This window comes from Erythrolamprus reginae, chromosome 1 (genome assembly GCF_031021105.1).
Source record: "Erythrolamprus reginae isolate rEryReg1 chromosome 1, rEryReg1.hap1, whole genome shotgun sequence".
Classification (NCBI taxonomy): Eukaryota; Metazoa; Chordata; class Lepidosauria; order Squamata; family Dipsadidae; genus Erythrolamprus; species Erythrolamprus reginae.
Window position 1 is genome coordinate 110,557,614 of NC_091950.1, and position 23,864 is coordinate 110,581,477.

The 23,864-nt window shown below is 37.5% G+C and overlaps 1 protein-coding gene across 1 annotated transcript in view; it reads left to right on the forward strand.

The window, feature by feature from the left end:
- SLC17A6 (solute carrier family 17 member 6) overlaps positions 1–23,864 on the forward strand; it is a 67,845-nt gene that overhangs the window by 21,699 nt on the left and 22,282 nt on the right. The gene's annotated exons all lie outside the window — the stretch shown is intronic.

Sequence of the window (23,864 nt, forward strand, 5' to 3'; positions counted from 1 at the left end):
CCCAGATTTATAAAAGCTTTGTCACATGAATAATTGTACACTTGAAAGAAGAGAACTATTATGTGAGTTGTCTATAATTGTATTTTGGGGCTACAAAAAAAATGACATAATTTCATTATGACACATTTTTAGAAATGTATAAATTTTAGGAACCTACTACTGTCTAATATCAAGTACTATTGTTATATTAACATCTCATTAAAATAAGGATGGGATTCACATCTATGCAAATGTAAGAATTCCTGTTCATTCACCAAGAATTGCATTTGTATGCAAGGATGAAATTAAGGCCTTTCCTTTGAAACTAAGCATCATTCAAAATAGGTTTGAAAAAATGTTAGTATATTTTATTGAAATATATAATAATAATAATAATAATAATAATAATAATAATAATAATAATAATAATATTATTTATTAGATTTGTATGCTGCCCCTCTCCGCAGACTCGGGACGCCTCACAGCAGTGATAAAACACTATACAATGACAAATCTAATATTAAGTCTAAAATAACAATTTTACATTAAAAACCTAAAAAAAACCTTATATAAAAACATATACACAAACATTCCATACATAAAACTACATAGGCAAGGGGAGATGTTTCAGTTCCCCCATGCCTGACGGCATCTAGTACAGAGATGTCAAACTCAAGGCCCTCGGGCTAGATACAGCCCAAGGGGTACTTAGATCTGGCTTGCAGGCCCGCCCTGTAAACAGTGAAGGACAGGCCTGAGGTTCCTCTGTCAGTGAAAATGGAGCTCGGGAGGACCGCATGTGGGCTATGTTTTCAACCACAATCTTCTCCTGAAGCCTTCTGCCAGCAAAAATGCAGCCTGGGGAGGCTGCACACAGGAGGCCATCATGACCAAAAATGGGGTCCGAGAGGGCTGTATGGGGCCTCCCCAAGCTCCGTCTTCACTGTTTCAGGACTGCAGGAGGCTGTCATTGCCAAAAATGGAGCCTGGACGGGCCATCACAGACAAAAGTGGAGCTTCAATTAGTGATGTCAAGCTGTCTACACCCATCATGGCCATGCCTCCCAGACCTCTGAGATCAAACACAACTCTGATGTGGCCCTCAGTGGAATTGAATTTGACACTCCTGATCTAGTAGATTACATCAGCAAGGTCCCTGTTAATCAAGGCTTCCCTTACTGTAATCCATAAGGTGGAGAGCATTCAGTTTAAATGCTTGTTATTGACTGGCAAGCAGCTTTTGGAAATAAAGTAACAGTGCTTTTAACTTTTCATTAGATTATATTTCATAGTCATCTTCTAACTGACATAAAAAATCATCACCCATATTGTTGATTTACAGTTGTCATGTATAGGAAATGCTACCACATAATATCTGTATGCTTGGAAGCATGTTTGTGAAAGTGATTTTTCTCTGATTTATCCATTCTCTGACAATTTCCTATACAGTGTTCCCTCGATTTTCGCGGGTTCAAACTTCGTGAAAAGTCTATACCACGGTTTTTCAAAAATATTAATTAAAAAATACTTCATGGGTTTTTTCCCTATACCACGTTTTTCCTGCTCAATGATGTCATATGTCATCGCCAAACCTTCGTCCGCCTTTAATAAATATTTTTTTTAATAAACTTTAATAAATAAACATGGTGAGTAATAATCTAAATGGTTGCTAAGGGAATGAGAAATTGTAATTTAGGGGTTTAAAGTGTTAAGGGAAGGCTTGTTATACTTTCATAGCCAAAAATAGTGTTTTTACTTCCGCATCTCTAGTTCGTGGAAATTCGACTTCCGCGGGTGGTCTCAGAACGCACCCCCCCGCAAAAATTGAGGGAACACTGTATATTGTAAAATTAGTTCCTTTAGGGATGGGACCTTCTGAGAAATATACTTCAGGGTATTTTTATATTATTATTATTATTATTATTATTATTATTATTATTATTATTATTATTATTATTGTTATTGTTATTATTATTATTATTATTTCAACAATATAACACAGCAAACAAGATTACTATACTAGATTTCGTATTTCATCGCCAGTCGGGTGCTTCCATATGCTAGTTTCCATTTTCAGGTGCTATTTATTGCATTGCTTTGCATTACTGCAAAGGAGTCTTCAATAGGTTATCATTCTTACTAGAAAAAGGAACTAAATATGCATTCCTAGTTCTTGCACATAGCAGTTTGTGAGTGATACCATTTAGTCAGGTTCGTTTAGAGATACAATCTAAAACCTTAGGCAGAAAGATCTCTGCAAGTATAAGTGTACCATGTAATAGTCTAGTCTGCGTCTCTTTGCATCTTATTCAATATGTCCAGAAAACATGCTTGTAATACAAAGAAAGGTCACTGAGCTCAAAATTAACGATCTGTATAGTATAACAAATCCCAAGGTTGCCTTAATCCTTCTTTGCAATTTCTCTGTTGAGATTTGTAATTAAAGAGATCTCAACATCTAGAGCCGTGATGGCGAACATATGGCACATGTGCCACAGCTGGCACGCAGAGCCGTTTCGGAGCCAGGCACATGAGACTTTGCCCTATGTCAGCTCCAGCACGTATGTGCATGGTGGCCAGCTGATTTTCAGCTTTGAGAAAGGCTGTTTTGCCCTCTGGACGCTTCAGGGACGTTAACCTGAAGCCCAGGGCAGAAAAAAAAGTTGCCCAACAGACAAACCAGAAGTTCAGAAAAATGCACACCAGGTTTGCCATTGTGCTGTTTTTTGCACTCCAGAGCTTCAGGAAGCTTCCTTGAACCCTCCCAGAGTGCAAAAAACAGCACAACAACAAACTGGAAGTGTGTTTTCCTGAACTTCCAGTTTGCCCATTTGGGCTTTTTTTTTTTCATGTACCCGGCTTTAGTAAGGCCTGTGGGGGCCAGTGCTGGGTGTGTTGCACATGCGGGGGAAGAGGGAAGGAGTGTGCGCACATACACACATTTATTTATTTATTTATTTATTATTTATTTATTTTATTTATTGGATTTGTATGCCGCCCCTCTCCGCAGACTCGCGGCTAACAAAAGCAATAAAACAGCATATAATAATAATCCAATACTAAAACAGTTTAAAACCTTTATTATAAAACCAATCATACATACAGACATACCATGCATAAAATTGTAAAGGCCTAGGGGGAAAGTGTATCTTAGTTCCCCCATTCCTGGCGGCAGAGGTGGGTTTTAAGCAGCTTACAAAATGCAAGGAGGGTGGGGGACAATTCTAAACTCTGGGGGGAGTTGGTTCCAGAGGGCCAGGACCGCCACAGAGAAGGCTCTTCCCCTGGGTCCTGCCAAGCAACATTGTTTAGTTGACGGGACCTGGAGAAGACCCACTCTGTGGGATCTAACTGGTCGCTGGGATTCGTGCAGCAGAAGGTGGTCCCTGAGATAATCTGGTCCGGTACCATGAAGGGCTTTATAGGTCATAACCAACACATGCTAGCACACGCACACAAACACACACACATCTTTTTGGCACACGAACCAAGAAAGGTTCGCTATCACTGATCTGGAGCCTACTAAATATTTCTCACAGTAGTGTGCAGTAGAATCATACATGGTTGGCATTGGGCCTCTTTCAGCCAAATGTGTCTCAGAAGGAAAAAAAGGGGTGGGTGGGTGGGGAGAGAACTAATTAAGACACTTTGGGCTCTTTGAATGAAAGATGAAATGTAGCACTTAACAAACCCCAGGAAAATAATTTTCCTTCATTTATAAATGGCAGAAAACAGTTCTGCAACCTTGAACTACAAAACTTAAAAATAATGTTGCTGAGAAGGGAAATATAATATTTGATGTCCCTTCTTAGAGTTGGAAAAACTTAAATCATATATAAAAGTGTATTCAAACATTTCTTATATCCTATTAGTTTGGAATTAAAATTTTATCTTTTACTTTGTTTGGATGGTACTTAAGAACTTTGAGTTTATGATGTGTTTGAAAATTAAACTATATTGTAAGCCATTGGATGTCAGTTGCAACATATTATTTGCACATACAGTCAAACACTAAATGCCAAAATTACATTTATTTATTTATTTATTTATTTATTTATTTATATCTATCATCTATCTATCTATCTATCTATCTATCTATCTATCTATCTATCTATCTATCTATTTATTTATTGCATTTGTATGCCGCCCCTCTCCACAGACTCGGGGCTGCTAACAACAGTGGTAAAACAACATGAACAATCCAATTAATAAAAACAACTAAAAAACCCTTATTATAAAAAAACCAAACATACACACAAACATACCATGCATAACTTGTAATAGCCCTAGGGGGAAAGGATAACTTAACTCCCCCCATGCCTGGCGACAAAGGTAATTTGCGAAAGACAAGGAGGGTGGGGGCCGTTCTAATCTCTGGGGGGAGTTGGTTCCAGAGGTCCGGGGCCGCCACAGAGAAGACTCTTCCCCTGGGGCCCGCCAAACGACATTGAAATGAGAAATATATGTTTGATAATTATCTAATCCCAGTTTTTGAAAGCCATCTTAAAATTAGTAATAGTATCTATTAAATACAGGTATGGACTATTTAGTAAATATTTAAATATTTGCAGACTTTCCAGGGAATATTCAATATCAAAATTTAAAGATATGGATAGTTTGGCTCTAGTATGATGACAATTCATAGTATAATTTACAGATTCAGTTAGATATGTAGTAGGTAAAGGACAAAGGGAGGACTCCATAAAATGAACTGCTCATATATTTTAAAAATAAGATTATTAAGATGATCTGTTCCCTAGAAAAGATTACCTACCTCTATTGTTTAAGCATCCTTTAAGTATAAATTATTTGGGGGGGATGGGTGGCGGTGGACAACTCTTACTGCCAGGCAAAATACCTTTCCTTTTGTATTATCAGCACAACTACAGAAAATGTAATTGTGTTTTATGAACAACGGTATGAATGATTGGTCATGAATCATTCATACTGTTGGAATGGAATGGAAAATGTAATATTAGTTTTTAATAATATTGCTCGCACATAAAGCATATCTTTAAAAACAACTCAATTCTTTGGGCTTTGGTTATATATGAGTCTAATTTCTCTATAATTTAGTTTTACAAATTATTATTTTTTCTTGTGTGGATCTCAGAGGTAGGTTTTCAGATGTAAATGAGATTTTGATAAAGCTAGCTTGAAGGAAAAAGTTTCTCAGGCCGAATTTGATTACTGGTATAGGTGGTGATATATCCATATAGATTTTATGAAAAAAGATGTTGATATCTTGTTTTCCTGTTGTGGGATACCTACAGCTTATAGTCCTAGAAATGCCTTAAAGTTCTAGAAATGCCTTCTTAACTGAGTATCAACCAGGTGATCTGTTTAACATTTTTGAGCTCAACTAAGGTCAGCTAGGAATTTTTTCCTTCAGTGACTTACTGTTACATTCAAGGTAGGCCAAATCAGGAATCAGACACAAATAAAGGCAAATATGCCTGTTTCAGGATAATATTGTATTGTATCCCATGCTCAGGGAACCTTCTTTCTACTAGAATCACAGTAAAATGATTTTACTATTAGAACTCACCTTTATTAGCATAAATGAATTTTGAAAGCCTGAGACCATTTTCCCTTCTCTCCTTCGGACGCCAAAGAGAGCTAAAGCAGAGCAACTTTAATGCCACCCCATCACAAAAGTCCTCAGACTTTTGTCAAGGTTCTCTGCATAACTTTTCTAAGGTCATTTTCCAGCTTGGTTTCCAATTATTTTAATGAGTTTAATATATGTATGAGTATTTTGTTTCAACCTCTTTGTTCGTGGTTTTAATCCTACATTAGCTGCTTAGACTCAGAGTTTGTGAATTTTGTGGCTGCATAAACCCTATTAAAAATAAAAATTATGTATGTATAGGTTTCTATTTAATTTTTTTTAAAAAAAAGACCTAAAAGTCCTAATCTATGAAACACAATATTATTATTATGCAGATAATTATTAAGATTATTATTTTGTTATGCAGCCAGTCCTGGTGAGGAAAGGAATGGTCTCCTGAGGCAATATGCCAGAATTCAAAATAATATGCCAGAATTCAAAAAGAAATGGTAAATTTTAAAGCAATCCTGTGAGATATTGCAGTCTCTTCTGAATTTATTTATTTTGTTTGTTTGTTTGTTTTGTCAAGTATGTGTACTGTAGTATACAAAGATATAACAATGTTTATATACATGATACTAGTAAGAGAGAGACATTAGGACAGGGGACTGAAGGCTTGCTGGTGCACTTATGCATGCCCCTTACTGACCTCTTAGGAATTGGGAGAGGTCAATAGTGGATAGTCTAAGGGTAAAGTTTTGGGGGTTAGGTGATGATACTACAGAGTGAGGTAGTGAGTTCCATGTATTAACTACTCAGTTACTAAAGACACATTTCTTGCAGGAGCGGTTTACTTTAAGTTTGTATCTGTTGTGTATTTGTGTTTGAAGCTGAAGCAGTCATTGACAGGAAGGACATTGTAACAGAGATTTTGTGGGCTATGCTTAGATTGTGTTAAAGGCAACTTAGTTCTAAGCTTTCTAAACCTAGGATTGTAAGTCTAGCTGCGAGTGGAGGAGTGGAGGGCTCTTCTAGTACTTCAATAGAGAAAAAAAATGCAAACTAACTTTGCAGTTAATTTATGGTGATTTGCAGATATATATATATAAACTTTAGCCACAGTATATGGTTCACCTATGTGGAAAAAAGACAAGCTGGGATTTGATGATAAAAGAATCAGTGATGGGTCATTTTACATGAACTTTATGTGTATAGCAGTCAATAAGGCAGGAAAAAAATGACCTACAGATTAGCATTTATCTTCTTAGAATTCTTGCATTAGGCCTCCAGACATTGATATTTCAAGAAATTCCCTAGCTATAATTGCATGAACAAAGCTTTCTACACAGTTTTTCCTCATTAGGGAGGGAAAACTATTATGCAAAGCAAAAAAACTTGCATCTCTTCCATCTGTTAGCTACCTGCCCCACAAAAGAAGTAGAGATGCTGAACAGGCAATACTGAGAAAACCACATAAGTTCTTTTCTTGTTCTTGGAGTCAGAATAACTCTTTAACATCTGTTTTATTGCCAGATAAATTTCCATAGTTGAAGGTATAGAGTAAGTGGATAGTCTAGACCAGGAGTGTCAAACTCACAGCCTGCGGGGCCAGATGAGTCACATCCTGGCCATGCCCATGCCAGTTTCAGTGAAGGGGAGAAAAGTTGTGATATATCACATGATAACAATGTGTTGTCACTAGTTTGACACTCCTGGTCTAAAGAAAAGACCTTGTAGGCTCATAGATCTGAAATGTACTTAGTCACATACTGCATTAGAAAATATGATGAGTGTCCCTATCATTTCAATGAGGGTTTTTTTGAATCTAACTTAACTCATAACTCATAACAATAACAATTGTCATTGTTGGCTAAAAATCATGACCTATTTCTGTTTCAAAATAAAGAGTAATACCATTGTGACTCAACTCACAGAAGATCCAGAAAAAACTCCACAGTGTTTGACTATATTCCCTCTCCTAGAGACCTTCTCAAAGATCGCTAATGAGCACCCAGCTGTTTGAACTACATTGACTCTCCAAATAGACTAGTAATGAAAGAATGAGAACTCTAGAAAGAAAGAATAACCAGAAATAGCTTTTTTTTACTTTCTCAGATAAGCACCCAGTTGCATGAACTTTTATTACAGCTGAAAACTTCTATATACCAGTTTTTCTTGTCTTTCCATATGCAATCAAGTAGCCATTTTATAGTATTTTAACTATTATAATAACTATCATTAAAAGATCATTCTCATCATCCAGGGCCATACAGATCACAGCTGATATCTACAGAATCAGGCCTACCCCAAAGATAATGAACTACTCCTCTTGTATTACTTTGTTACCATATGGTCCCAATGGGCACCATATTGTTAATAAATAAGTTATCAAGGAAGTACTACATTCTTGATTGTTATGAAACTTTTAAAAGCCAGAAGATACAAAAATTAAATGATTACATTTTACTGTGATCTTGGATTATTCTATAACTGTAGCTGTTTAATAAATCTTGGTGTCTCTTTAAGCTGTGCCTTTTATGTTATGGGGGTTAGCATAATTGGATTTATCTATTGTATTTCACTGTTTCCTTTTATATGTTGTAAGCCACTCCAAGTTTTTGGAGAGGGACGGTATATAAATCCAAAAAACAAACAAACAAACATACAAACAAACAAACAAGAACAAATATATCTATTTTTCTTACTGTCTGTGCACTCATAGTACATTGAGTGCACACACAATAATCATTAGTAGGGATAACATTTAGTATTTAATCAAATAATAATACGGAGAAGAGAACAAAACCGCACTGTTACCATATTAGTTCAGACATGTATTCTGTAGTAAATTACCCTGATACCAATTTACCAAGAGTTTTTTCAAGTTCTCTTGGTGAATTATTTATTTATTTATTAGATTTGTATGCCGCCCCTCTCCCCGGACTCGGAGCGGCTCATTAACTCATTCAACATTCATGCAATGTTTTCTCCAAAAATATAGAATCTATTGATTTGCGTAAAACATATACTGTATGATTTGGAGTATAAAATGCACTGGAATATAAGATGCACCCTAATTTGGAAAGAGGAAAACAAGAAAACAAGAATTCTGCCTCTGCCTACCAGCATCAAAATTAGTGATGGTTCTCACTTCCACTCAGATTTTGATAATGAGCAGCACAGATCTTTTTATCTGTTCAAACAATAAAAATGATTTTTTCTTTCTAAGATTACACAAATGTGAAGTGAATAAGAAATTTCAAGTAGTCATATATGATTGCATAATCTTTTGTGTTTTTGTATTATTAATAAAATATATTAGTAGCAGATATTCTTTGATTTTTCAAAATCCACTTTTGTTGCATAAGGTAAATCTCAGATTTCTGCTATGGAAGTGGTCAGTTTACCTGTATAAGGTGACTAACTAAATTTTGTAAGAAAAGCCTCCTCAGGTAATACTAAGAAAACGTAGAAGAATAATGATATTTCTTTAAAGCCCATATTCTTTGAATCTTTAATCAGTCTGTTTTATCATGCATCTATTGACATTTTTTTCCTGCAGAAATTGGGATAGAATTTAACTGGAGTGGGTGGGGTGGGGTATGATTTTCATGGGGGCAGAAGACAGACTTGGCTCTACTGCCAAAATGCCCTGGTCTTCATACCTATAGCAATAGGCATTGAAGGATGGGCTTTCTCTGCTTTACAGTTGCTGATATTTCTAGAATCTTTTGGGATCAAGGTAGAGTTTATCATACTTTTGAATCAGATTCTCAAAAACCATGAAGTGGGAAACCACTCTTGTATAGAGGTTGTGATGCTTCAACTGCTCATTGTCTTTTTAAATTCCCCTTTCCACTGAAATTGTAATTACTTTGTATGTGTTTTTAAAAATTAGTACAACTTAAAAAAAATGAATCCCAACATCTTCCAACTTTGTCACAAGTTACCATATATTATAGTTTAGTCTTCAGAGAGGGGCGGCATACAAATCTAATAAATTCAAATTCAATTCAACTCAAGTCTCAGACTGAAAGGAACAGATTTCGCTGGACCCATTTTGATCAGGGTTTTCTCAGAGCTCTGGTACTGAAACTGCCTGGTGTAAACTGGAAGCTAGTTACAGGCAACGTGGCTTCCTAATTCTCTTGAAACATTTTGTGTCTCTCAGTATCCTTGGCATAGTGTTCTTCTTGATAGGGGTATCAAACTCATGGCATCACATTATCATCATATGACATATTGTGACTTTCCCCCCTTTGCTAAACCATTGTGTGCATGGCCAGCACCTGACACATCCAGCTCATGGGCCGCAAGTTTGACACCCCTGTTCTAGACTATCTGATGGGACTAGGCTTTGAGGACATTCTTTTGAAATAGTTCCTGTCCTTGCAATCAGAAGCTATAGTGTAATATAGTTCCACATCTAGGTGAGTAACTTTTGATGTGTCTCGAAGAGCAGGTTCATAGTATCCCGGAAAACTCAGATGTCATTGAATTTGCAAAAGCTGGATTTGGCAAGGAATGCCAGGGTACAAGTTGACCCTTGCTGCATAGGCTATACTTAGTAATATTTATACATATATTTGGTAATATTGAACCTTGGCTATTGCAATGTGATGTGTGTGTGGCTATCGTTGAAAAGCCTAAATGGCCTAGAGCCCGACCATCTGCTTTTCCAGCTATGACTCTTTCTGGTTACTCAGGAGAACAAGGGAGGACCATCTGTGGGTCTATATGCCTTCAAGAGCCTAAGCTTCTTAACAGCTGAAAAACAGTATTCTCCTAGGTGGCTTCCATGCTGTGAGAGGCTCTTCCCTAGAGAACTGCTCTTGTTTGATGGAGTGTGCAGCTGCAGGAGTAGTGGAAGAGAGTTTGGCTACCCTGAGTTTTCCTAGAAAGAAGCCCAGATTAAGAGATTGCACAATCCTGGGCTGGATGGAGCTGGGGGAAGAGGCATAAGAAGTTTAGGGTGATCATACCCTAGAACAGTGATGGCGAACCTATGGCACGGGTGCCACAGGTGGCACGCAGAGCCATATTTGCTGGCACACGAGCTGTTGCCCTAACTCAGCTCCAATGTGCATGTATGTGCTGGTCAGCATATTTTTGGCTCACACAGACACTCTGAGAGGGCATTTTTGGCTTCCAGAGAGCCTCTGGGGGGATGGTAGAGGGCGTTTTTAGCTTCCCTCAGCTCCAGGGAAGCCTTTGGAGCCTGGGGAAGGTGAAACAGGAGCCTACTGGGCCCACCAGAAGTTGGGAAACAGGCCGTTTCCGTTCTCCAGAGGACCTCCAGGGAGTGTAGGAAGCTGTTTCACTCTACCAACGCCCATGCTTTTTCGGCACTCAAGAAAAAAAGGTTTGCCATCACTACCCTCAAATCTCTCAAGATATATCAGATAGATTAGAAAGCTATATCTTTAGCTTGGCAATATTCTTTCCATTAGGTGTAAGCCAAAAGTGGGTGCTACCAGTTTGGCCCAGTTTTAAGAACCAGGAACACCGGCAGTAGGAGGCTCCACCCACCCAGGATGCTTCTGCACATTAAAAAAACCGGTAGTAAAGGGTTTTAGAACCCATTACTGCTGTCAGCTAATAAAGCAGTGATGGCAAACCTGGAGCTGAGGGAAGGTAAAAACGCCCCCCCCCATCCCTCCAGAGGCTCTCTGGAAGCCAAAAATGCCCTCCCAGAGTGTCTGTGTGAACCAAAAATATGCTGACTAGCAGACACATGCACATTGGAGCTGAGCTAGAGCAACAGCTTATGTGCCAGCAAATATGGCTCTGCGTGCCACCTGTGGCACCCATGCCATAGTTTCTCCATCACTGTAATAAAACATTGATCTCAGTTGAATCTTGCTTTCTCATCTCTGAGCTTGGCCCTCATCCCTTGTTTCCTATTCTTCCAATAATTAGCAAGTTAGTAAAGACATTTTTCCACAAAGCTTTTAACTGTTAATGTAATGCTTGGTTTTGAGTTGATAATTTAATTCTATTGATACTGATTTTAGTATAAAGGACAGAGGGAACAGCCTTGAAGAACAGCTTATTCAAGGCTTGTGAGGAGGCAAGTATGAAGGTGTTGGTCAGATTAAAGGAGCTGAAGGTACCTCCCTATTTCACATGTTGGGAGGTAGGAAAGGACATATGCAGCCTTGCAAGATTCTGTCACTATAGATTTACAGTGAAAATACCTCTGACCCATATAACATTGGTTTCCTACTCTGGTCCACTTTGAGAGGATGACATTAATTTATATCTTATAAACAAACCAATTTATGCAAAGAAATTTGCAATGTTCAGCCAGGAAGTGGTTTTGGATATTATTATTATTATTATTATTATTATTATTATTATTATTATTATTATTATTATTATTAAGATTTGTATGCTGCCCTTCTCAATGGGAGGCTGGAAGGAAGCAAAGAGGCTTTCCAATCCCCAAATTTGGACAACAGTGGGTTTTAGCAATATTCATGATGTTTCTAGAGCATGACCCCTGCCATTTTTTGGGTCATTCCCCCCCTCCCTCACCCAGTAAAGCAATGATACTATATTTAGGAATTCAAAGATGATGGAGTTGGCTTTGTGGAGTCATAGTGGGAATTGTAACCATATCCCCAGGGCACAATGTGTAATAGTTTTAATATTCTAACTCTAAGCCACAAAGAGTGAGAACATTTCCAAATTGAAGAACTCTTGATGCAACAATTTTTTTCTTTCCCAGATGTTCTATCACCTTCCTCTATAAATATTGCTTCTATTTTTTCCTATATTTTTCCTATATTTTAACTTCCTATATTTCTCCGAGAGGGGTGGCATACATGTCCAATTAAACTTAAACTTAACTTTTCCCACCCAAAGTCCTTTTCTAATCAGCTGTTTTTATCCATCAGTATTGATACCACACTTTCATATGTTGTTTTGCATTCTTGTTTGCACGCTTATTAAGGGTGAATAGTGTTACCAAGATATATTGATGATGATAATGATTTGATTGTTACTAGTGTTAGAAATAACAAAAGAAATTTGGATCAATTAAAAAATAATTTATTGCAAAGAAATAAAAACAACAACAACAACAACAACAACAACATAGCATCAAATGATGCTAAATGCAGATTGTGCAAGGAAGCTGATGAAACCATGTCCTCAGCTCCTGCAAGAAAATCACATAGACTGATTACAATTACAGCACAACTCTGTTGCACAAATGATCCACTGGAATTTATGCAAAAACAATAACATCCATACTGCTACAAACTGGTGGGAACACAAGCCTGAAAAAGTAATTGAAAATCAGATGATCAAGATCTTATGGGATTTTCATATATAAACAGACAAGGTACTGGCACATAATGCACCAGGCACTCTGGTTGAGAAAAAACAAGGTGACTATCATTGACATCGCAATACCAGGTGATAGCAAGGTCGATGAAAAGAAACACAAAAAAATTGCAAAATACCAGGACTAAAAAAATCAAAATTCAACGATTATGGCACAAACCAGTAGTGGTAATTTCAGTGGTAATTGGAACACTGAGTGCTGTCCCAAAAGCACTGGAATTACATTTAAAACAGCTCAAAATCGACAAAATCATCATCAGTCAAATGCAGAAAACTTTACTGCTTGGTTCTGCACGTATACTTCAAAAGGATACAGCCCGCTGTATAGAGTGCTGGTGAGACCACATTTGGAATACTGTGTTCAGTTTTGGAGACCTCACCTACAAAAAGATATTGGTAAAATTGAACGGGTCCAATGACGGGCTACAAAAATGGTGGAGGGTCTTAAGCATAAAACATATCAGGAAAGACTTAATGAACTCAATCTTTATAGTCTGAAGGACAGAAGGGAAAGGGGGGACATGATTGAAACATTTAAATATGTTAAAGGGTTAAATAAGATTCAGGAGGGAAGTGTTTTTAATAGGAAAGTGAACACAAGAACAAGGGGGCACAATCTGAGGTTAGTTGGGGGAAAGATTAGAAAGAAAATATTATTTTACTGAAAGAGTAGTAGATGCTTGGAACAAACCTCCAGCATACGTGGTTGGTAGATCCACAGTAACTGAATTTAAACATTCCTGGCATAAACATATATCCATCCTAAGATAAAATACAGGAAATAGTATAAGGGCAGACTAGATGGACCATGAGGTCTTTTTCTGCTGTCAATCTTATAAGTTTCTATGTTTCTAAAAGTACATTATGACATTCTAGGCCTCCTGGGTGAGGCTCGACAAGTCATCAGTGCCAAATCCGGTGCAACAACTGGCCTCTGTGATACAATTGGAATGATAATAACAATAATAATAATAATAATAATAATAATAATAATAATAATAATAATAATAGTTTGCAAAGTGCGGTGGGTCATTCAGCCTGACTTTAAATTGAGGTTTGAGCCAAAAGCCACACTTAAGATTTCAAAAGCATTACATTTTATAGTTTCTATCTCGCCATCCCCTATGCCCCTCCTATTGGATAGAGTCACAAATCACATCTATTCCATGACACCTCAGAGACAACAGCATCCCTAACATGTCTATCAACAATATTTTGCAGGGACAGCATTTTCTTATTTCTTTTGCCTTAGCATTAAGCAATGTCCCTTTAGTTGAGCCCCTTTCTAATTAACAACAGAATATCTGTCAGCATATATTTTCTCCAACCATCTTAAAGCAATTAATGTTTAACAAGTTCAAGCTGGAAAGAACCCTGCTGGTCATCCAATCCAACCCCCTGTCCAAGCAGAATCAAATTGCCTACATTTATATAAATTTCTATATACTATTTTATTTTTGAATTTTCTTATATCCTACACTAGTATTGTAAATTGCTATGTACTGACTTCTTGGTACCATTTAGTATAGAGCTCCTACATTTATATAAATTTCTATATACTGATTTATTTTTTAATTTTCTTATATCCTACACTAGTATTGTAAATTGTTATGTGCTGACTTCTTGGTACCATTTAGTATAGAAACAAAGTTATATAAATAATACACAAAGATGTGATATTCAAGCCACAGCAGTAGTTAGCCTCTGTGCTGGCTTGGCACCCTTTGTGTTATGAACACGTATATGCATTTGGGTTCTTTGTTATTGTCTGGCTGTAAATAGAGTGAAGCGTGCCTTGTTCTGAGTGACATTATATGTTTCTTTTGTTGTCCCAGTGTATTGACTAGTGCCTCCTTTGTGTGGGTAATGGCAAAGTATCATAAAAGGGCAAGGACTGAGTGATGGTTGGAGCTGCATTGCTGAAGCTGGGATTGCAAAATTAACCTTTATATCTGCCATGGTTTCCATTGATTCTGTGCTGCTATCCTAGCATAACAATGCAGCAATATTTGCTCTAGCTGAGATGATCTCTACAAGAATATTGGACCACATAAAGTTTTGAAGATTAAGCTTTTGTTTAGCATTAGCAATAGCTTATATACCACTTCACAGAGCTTTACAGCCCTCTCTAAGCAGAGTCAGCATATTGCCCCCAACAATTAAATAAAATTAAGAGGTGTGCATAAGCAGAGGGTCCGCAACTTGGGCGTCCTCCTCGATCCACAGCTTACATTAGAGAACCATCTTTCAGCTGTGCCCAGGTTCACCTGGTGCACCAGTTGCGGCCCTATTTGGACCGGGACTCACTGCTCACAGTCACTCATGCCCTCATCACCTCGAGGTTCGATTATTGTAATGCTCTCTACATGGGGTTACCTTTGAAGAGTGTTTGGAAACTTCAGATCATGCAGAATGCAGCTGCGAGAGCAATCATGGGCTTCCCTAGGTATACCCATGTTACACCGACACTCTGCAGTCTGCATTGGTTGCCGATCAGTTTCTGGTCACAATTCAAAGTGTTGGTTATGACCTATAAAGCCCTTCATGGCATCAGACCAGAATATCTCCGGGACCGCATGAATCCCATTGACTGGTTAGCTCCCACAGAGTTCGCCTTCTCCAGATCCCATCGACTAAACGATGTCGTTTCATGGGACCCCGGGGAAGAGCCTTCTCTGTGGCGGCCCCAAACCTCTGGAACCAGCTCCCTCCGGAGATTAGAATTGCCTCCACCCTCCTTGCTTTTTGTAAACTCCTTAAAACCCACCTCTGCCATCAGGCATGGGGGAATTGAGACATCTCTCCCGGGCCTATACAGTTTTTGCATGGTATGTTTGTGTGTATGTTTTTGCTTTTTAATAAGGGGTTTTAGTAACTTTTAAACTATTAGATTTGTGTACATTGTTTTATTGTTGCTGTGAGCCGCCCCGAGTCTGCGGAGAGGGGTGGCATACAAATCTAATTAATAATAATAATAATAATAATAATAATAATAATAATAATAATAATAGGCATACCATTGTGCCTACCATCCCTGTCCTATTGCCCTATTGTCTTCTTTTAACATTACTTTATGTTATGTTTATATAAACTACTATCCTACACTTGATTGACAAGGGTCCTCATTTTACCAACCATGGAAAGATGGAAGGTTGAGTCAACCTTGAGCAGGTCAGGTTCAAACTCCTGGCAGTCAGCAGAGTTAGATTGAAATACTGCATTCTAACTGCTGCTCCACCATGGCTAAATAGAATTTTTGTCAAAAATAAACAGAATTTAAAAAATTTAGACTTTAGAGTTTTAGACTGTTCCAGAATTGTCTGTAGGGTTTCGAAATTAGACCAGAGAGATTAGACTGAGAATCTAGTGCCTACTGGCTTGTACAGAAATCACCCATACTTTCTTCCCTAGGCATTCGATCCATTTGTGTGGGCTGTAATTGTAAATTAGAACACACTTGATGACAAAGTGGTTAGAAAAACCTGTCCATCACTTCCTTGGCTCTACTAGATCAGTTCACATTTGAGATGCCCATATCACCTGATAGGGTGCTGATGGTACATGGAAATGGAAATTAACTTGTGAAGCCCTAGCTTGGCTGGTGTTAGCGGACTTGGCTTGGGAGGGGATTTCAAAATATGTTGCTTGGTTTCTCACAGCCCTTGGCTAATGCTGTAGAAGTGAAGCCTAAAGAATGTCCCTGGGTCCAGCAGTGCCTCAGGTTCCTGGCAGAGAGGCCTGAACTTTCACTTGCCATATGGCTTGTTGGGGGGCGGCTTCAATTTTCTGTCATGGGTGATGAAGTCATTTTCACAGCTTAATGATGCACTAAGGGATTAGGAGGGAGGTGGATTTGTTTGACAAAAGCAGGCCTCAGATGTGTTGCAAAAATTAATAATGTATTCAAGCCTTTATTAGATTAAAGGCAGGAGCTGGGGAATCAGCTTATCTGTATTAATCCTTTGAAAATGGTTTAAAAGAAGCTTTAATCAGAGGAACGGGTACCCAGATGCCTCCATCCCTCCCTGGTGGCATGTAGAAAGTGGTTTTCTTCTTCATAAAAATGTGTAATGGAGAGGGGGGGAGAGGGAGGGAAGGAGGGAGAGAGAGATCTTCTCTATTCATCTGCAAGGATTTATCTCTGAGTTATAGCCACAGACTACTAGATAAATGGATAAGCTAGATGATAGATACACAGATAGATAGACAAATAGATAGAATACCTACTGTAAATTAGATAAAAATAGAAAGAAAGATAGAAGGATGATAAATAAATGATAGATATAGATAGATGACAGACAGACAGATACAGAGATATATAGACAGACAGATAGAATGCCTACTGATAGATGATAGACAAACAGATAGATGATAGTAGGTAGGTAGGTAGGTAGGTAGGTAGGTAGATAGATAGATAGATAGATAGATAGATAGATAGATAGATAGATAGATAGATAGATAGATAGATATAGGCAGGCAGGTAGGCAGGAAGACAGACAAAATAGATTAGATAGGTAGGATAAATATACAGACAGGTGCTAGATTTTGTACCTATAAAATTGGGGAAAGAATCTATCCATATATGAAATTAATGGGATCAGTCCCAAAACGCCCACTTCTAAAACCTTTTGGCTGCCCTTTCCCTTTAATGCATTTAGAAAAATGATGGGTATTTGTGAGCAGGTTCTAAAATTATTAGATCAGCATAGGGATCTTATTTACCAGATGAAGTACTGAGGGATTTTTTTAAAATTGTAGATTGTTTCCTATATTACTGTTCTAACAGAAGGAGGTAAATGTAGTTCAGGATTGAACTATGGAGTCCTTGCTGATCTCTGAGCTTGATTGCAAATTTTTCATAACCCAACATTATTAATGTGAGTGAATGTGGGATTTGATGCCTGATTATAAACAGTAGTTTGCCCGGCCAATGTTGGGTGTGTGTGTGCTTCCCTTCTTGGTAGTTTCTTAATCACATTTATGGCACTAATAATATTATCTAGTTGGGTAATGAAACATCTTCAAGGAAACAACCAAGCTCAGAAAGCAACATGAATATAACAAATACTACTGGATGGAATGTTGATATACTCACTTATGGCAGGGTCTATTCCCGGGGTCACGAAACTTGGCACCTTTAAGACTTGTGGACTTCAACTTCCAGAATTCTCCAGTTGAAGTCTGCAAGTCTTAAAATTACCAGGTTTGAACATCACTGATCTATTCCATTTTAGAATCATAGCTGCTTCTTCCCTAGTTTTTGGGACCCCTGATACTGTAGCTGTTCTTACTGTTACAGCATCATCTGAAACTTTAATTATGGACTTGTAGTCCCTCCAAATCAAGGCATATGAATTCTGATAAAAATGGGGGTGGTGGGGTCTGACCTCAGTGAAGGAAGAGTGTACAGTGTTTTAAGGAATATAAGTAGGAGTAGTAATAATGAGAAGGTTCAATAAATAAATATTTTTAAATTTTCTATCTGTCAGTTACAAAAGGCCACACTGATTGGATGCATACTTATACTCTGCTATTATAATAGGTTAGGTCCCACAGAGTTGGCCTTCTCCGGGTCCCGTCGATGAAACAATGTCGTCTGGTGGGGTTCAGATGAAGAGCCTTCTCTGTGGTGGCCCCAACCCTCTGGAATCAACTCCCCCCACAGATTAGGACTGCCCCCACCCTCCTTGCCTTTCACAAACTTCTTAAAACCCACTTCTGCCGTCAGGCATGGGGAAATTGATTCCTCTGGGCCAGTACATTTTATGCATGGTACGTTTGGGATGATTGATTGTTTTTACATTAGGGGTTTTAAACTGTTTTAATAATTGGATTCGTATTATGCTTTATTGTTATGAGCTGCTCTGAGTGTTCGGAGAGGGGCGGCACACAAATCTAATAAATAAATAAATGAATGAATGAATGAATGAATGAATGAATAAGCAAGCAAGCAAGCAAGCAAGCAAGCAAGCAAGCAAACAAACAAACAAACAAACAAACAAACAAACAAACAAACAAACAAACAAATAACCTGGGTCAGTGAAGGCAAACCTATGGCACGTGTGCCACAGGCAGTACACAGAGTCATATCTGCTGGTATGCAATCTATTGCCCTAACTTAGTTACAATGCACAGTACATGTATGCACAACTAATTTTCGGCTCACATGGAGGCTCTGGGAGGGCGTTTTTAGCTTCTGGGGGCCCTCTGGGGGGATGGGGAGGGCGTTTTTACCCTCCCCAAGCTCCACGAAAACTTCTGGAGCCTGGGCAGGGTGAAAAATTGGCCTACCGGGCCCACCAGAAGTTGGGAAATAGGCTATTTCTGGCCTCCAGAGGGCTTCCAGGGGAACAGGGGAGGCCATTTTTACCCTCCACAGGCATTAAATTTTGGGTGTGGGAACTTGTGCATGCACAATAGCAATGCGCATGCGTTTTTGGCACTCAAGGAAAAAAAGGTTCGCCATCACTGTCCTAGGTTCTTGGAAAGAATGCAGTGCTTATAAAGGCCAACACCAGCTGAAGAATTGGCTGGGATTTCACATTTTTGTTAATAATAATAATAATAATAATAATAATAATAATAATAATAATAATAATAATGCAGAAGTCACCATTCTATAATATAAAAATTTTAGTCTTTTTTGTTGTTCATTCACTTAATATTCTTGTCAGATTGATAACAATTGTTTCCAATTTGATGAAACTATAAATAAAAAAAAATGGAACTTGCTGATCACACATGAAAATAAGACTTCAGCAATAAGTACACCTTATTTTGTTCTGTTGTTCTGTTGCTCCACTTCTATAAGTTGGGGTATGGGTGGCTGGGCAAGGCGAAGGCAACCTTGAGCAGGCTAACATGAAATACTGGATGTTATAGCCTGTACATTTACTTAAAAGTAAAGCCTCTGAGATCAATACTCAATATTTTCAAAACTCCATTCCATGATGGTTTTCTGTATAAGGGAGATCTGTCATGCCAGAATAAGGAAACAACAATGGACTTTAGACTGTCTTTTTAATTTCACAAAAACCTTTCAAAGATATTGCTTCCAAATAAGTTATCTCACCAAAAAGACTTAGTAGGTAACTCTGGCACGTGAAAAAGGTTGAGTTGACATAACACACACACACACACACAGAGATGGACACTATAAGCATGATTTAGACTTAATCTAATATCTTATTTCCACCCATCTTCTGCATTTTGTTAGAGCGGTTGAGGTTTTAAGAGTCGGTTTGGTGAAGTAAGGCATCAGGCTTGCTATCAGGAGATAACGGGTTCTTAGGCACAAAGTTAGCTTGGCCAGTCATTCCCTCTCAGCTCTAACAAGGAGACAATGGCAAATCATTTCTGAAATCATCCCAATAACACTGCAGGGACTTCTCCAAGCAGCCACCAAGAATCAATAGTGACTCAAAGTTTGTCCTCCCACACCGAGGTTTCCATTTCTCACTGTTTAGTTAGTCCACGACTTACAACAATTCACTTATTGAGTGTTCAAAGTTACAACTGCACTGAAAAAAGCTAGATATGACCATTTTTCATACTTACAATCATTGTGGTATCCCCCTGGTCATGTGATCAAAATTCAGATGTTTGACAATTGACTCATGTTAATGACAGTAGCTGTGTCTTGGGTCATGTGATTACCTTTAACCGACCTTCTGACAAGCAAAGTCAATGGGGAAGCCAGATTCACTTAACTTACAAACTTAGCAACTGCAGTGATTCACTTAACAACTGTGGGAAGGAAGGCTGTTAAATGGGGAAAACTCACAAAACAAATGTCTTGCTTAGCAACAGATTTTGGGCTTTATTCTGGTTATAAATCAAGAACTACCTTTATTCAATGATTAATTTCTCAATTAATCTTGATTATTCTTTCATAATAGGAAAAAAACATTTTCTGTTGGAAATTGGAAATTCCATTTAATAGTTAAATTAAAAGTGTTACTTTGCATAGGATAAGTAAATCCTTTAGTTAGCAATTATAGGGAAATATTCTTAAAGTAGAATTTAGTTAAACAAGTGCTCCATCTGCTGACCAATAATTTATGCAAGGCTCTTTAAATGTTCCTAAGATGTTAAATTTTTCTGATGCTTTTTAAATGCTACAGATGTTCTTTTTTCTATTCTGTCCCACAATTGCATTGGTTGCAGCCATACTGATAAGAATAAGCCAAAAATGACTCAATGAGGTTTAATTTTGCTTTAACATTAGTAGTATTGTCTTGTTGAAATTCTTGTGTGATTTTGGGAAAAATGAAAATGTTTGCGGAGACACTACTAAGTGGTTGGTGTGAAGGTTATAATTTGGAGTGAATTAATTTTTTCCTCTGTGTGAAAATATTTCTAGCAATAAAAATGTTTGTTATTTGTTAAAGAAGTCCCCAAACAAACAAGCAAAAAACTTCTAAGAAAGTTAATGAAAAAAGAAAAAAAATCAAATTCAATTTTAAAATAATAATTAAAATATTTTTAAAACTTTTTTTACTTTTGGAGTTCATATAAACTTTACATTATCCATTTTCAGCACATAAAGGTCAGTAGTGGGTAGTTTTGTTTTATGGAATAATATTTTACAGAGATTGTATTTCCATTCTTTGGAATTGATTAGAAATTTCCTGGAGAAAAAATTAAGGCACAGTTTTTTCTTAGTTCTTGGATTTTATCACTGTTGTAAACTGCTCAAGGTTGTTTTAAATGGGAAAGGGCATGCTACTGCACCTTTTGGACTAGATGTATCTGGCTTTTGGGGAGAAAAAAAAATCTGCCTCTACCTCACAGCAATTTCCCTCCTTGCAGCAAACAGCAAACAGCCTGGTCAGTTTCAGCAGAGCCTGATTTCACAGAAGCAGCTGATTGGCAGTTCGATCGGTCTCCCAGAATACCAACCATCAGCTGTTCTAGGCAGCAGGGATTGCTGCTGCCTATCATTGCCAAATGGTGGCAACCATTGCTGGCAATCCCTACCACCTGGAATGAGCCAAAAGCAGGATGCATGGAGGCCAAAAATGTGGCGCATGGACGCCAAAAATGGGATCCATGGAGGCCGAACGCACAGACATTTCCACCCACTGTTGGGAAAGTGTGCTTCATATTTCAAAAAATATGGCAAATCTTTTAAATAATTACAGAAATCAATATGCATATCAGAAGTTTTGGATTTGCTCTTGATTAAAATGAAATGGGGGTGGGTGGATCCAAAACAAGTTTGATCAGGCTGTTTTTCTAAATCACTAAATCATTGAAATCTGAACTAAAGCTTGCAGTATGGGCAGATTCTTAGGTGAAAAACCTGTAAAATAGAAAAGTGAAAGAAAATGAAATGAAAGTGGGGGGTTTTTTGGTTTTTTTTAAAAAAGACTAAATAATGACAGGAAAAGCAAGCAACAAGCAAACATGTTCCACAACGTAGAACAGGAAAATAAAAATTGATATTTTAAGTAACGTTGACTGTACTTTGATGTTCTGTTTATGATTATACAATTGTTTATTAAAATAAGCGGTGTGTTTGTATATCTGCATGCCTGTGTACGTTAATATTCAGCCCTTATTGTGATCTTGACAGGGTTTTTTCCCCCCCAAAGACAGTTTCTTGGATACTTAAGAATATTGAATTAATGTATTAAAAATTGAATTCTTGGAAACCAGCCACTCATATATTTGGGAGAGAGTTTATTGTCCAGGAAATATGATCTATATATTAAAGTAAACATTGTATTCAGGACAGGCTAAGAAAAAAAATGCAGGAAACACTTGAGGAGGAATTGTTAAACATAGGTATATGCAGCCTGTCACACGTTCCTTTGTGTGTGTTTTCCCTTTCCTTTTTTTCAAGAGAGTGAGAGATATTGTTTATATAGAAAGAGGTTTGCTGGGATGCATTAATAATAAAGGAGTAAAATGGAGTTTCACTGGAGTGGAGCATCCTCCATAGGCCAACTGACCTTTTCCCACACAGCTGCCTTGAATTATTTGTCTTTTTCAAACAATATCAGTTCTCTCTCCTGTCACATATATAACAGATGCAGGGAAGCCATGAGCTGAAGGGTGTGCTCTATGCTTAGTGATGTGTTCTTATTTCCTGCCTTGATCTTAATCATTTAAACAAACAAACATTTTTGTCTCAAAACAGCAATGTCTGTACTGCTGGCCAGCATCCTCTGATTAGTGTTTCCTACTGAAGGAAAAACGTTTTCATAATTTTATTTGTTTATATGTTTTTATTATTCTGTAGTGAGCTGCTCCGAGTCTTCGGAGAGGGGCGGCATACAAATCAAATTAATAATAATATATTATTATTATTATTATTATTATTATTATTATTATTATTATTATTATTACAGCAGCTGGGCAAAATAGGTGAATCATTCAAGGTTATGTAGCAATGCTTTTTTTGTTTTTCCACTGGAAAACAGATTTGAAATAAATGGCTTCCTGTTCCAAATCAAAATGTCCACAGGGCCCCTTTAAGGTTATGTTTTTTTCTAATCACATTTTAAAGGTATTTTCACATTCAGATTTTCACTGCCTAATAAGATGAGGTGATGACATCCACATACAAAGCCAGTGTTAGAGATCGAGCACCAATAGACAACATTTTTCTATCAGATGACATAAATACAATATATCTTAATTTGATATGTTCAGTTATAAATCTCAAGTGAACAATGATATGATGAATGATTGAATGCATGCTCCCAAAATATTATTATGAATTATCATCCTTTGTATAACTGATGGCTTTAAAACACTTCAGGATATTTGATCAAGGTAACGATTAGTAGGTATTTTTCTCTGTGGACAGACTAATCTACCTGCAGAGGCTGATGTCTAAAAGGAATGCTTTGAAGGTCTTTCAGTCTCTCTGAAGATATATTTGGTGTGTATAATTTTCAGAAGGAGTTATAAATTGGAGGAAGAGAAACTTCTTTGTACATAAGTGTGCTGATTTGTTTCTAGGGGTCAGGAAATC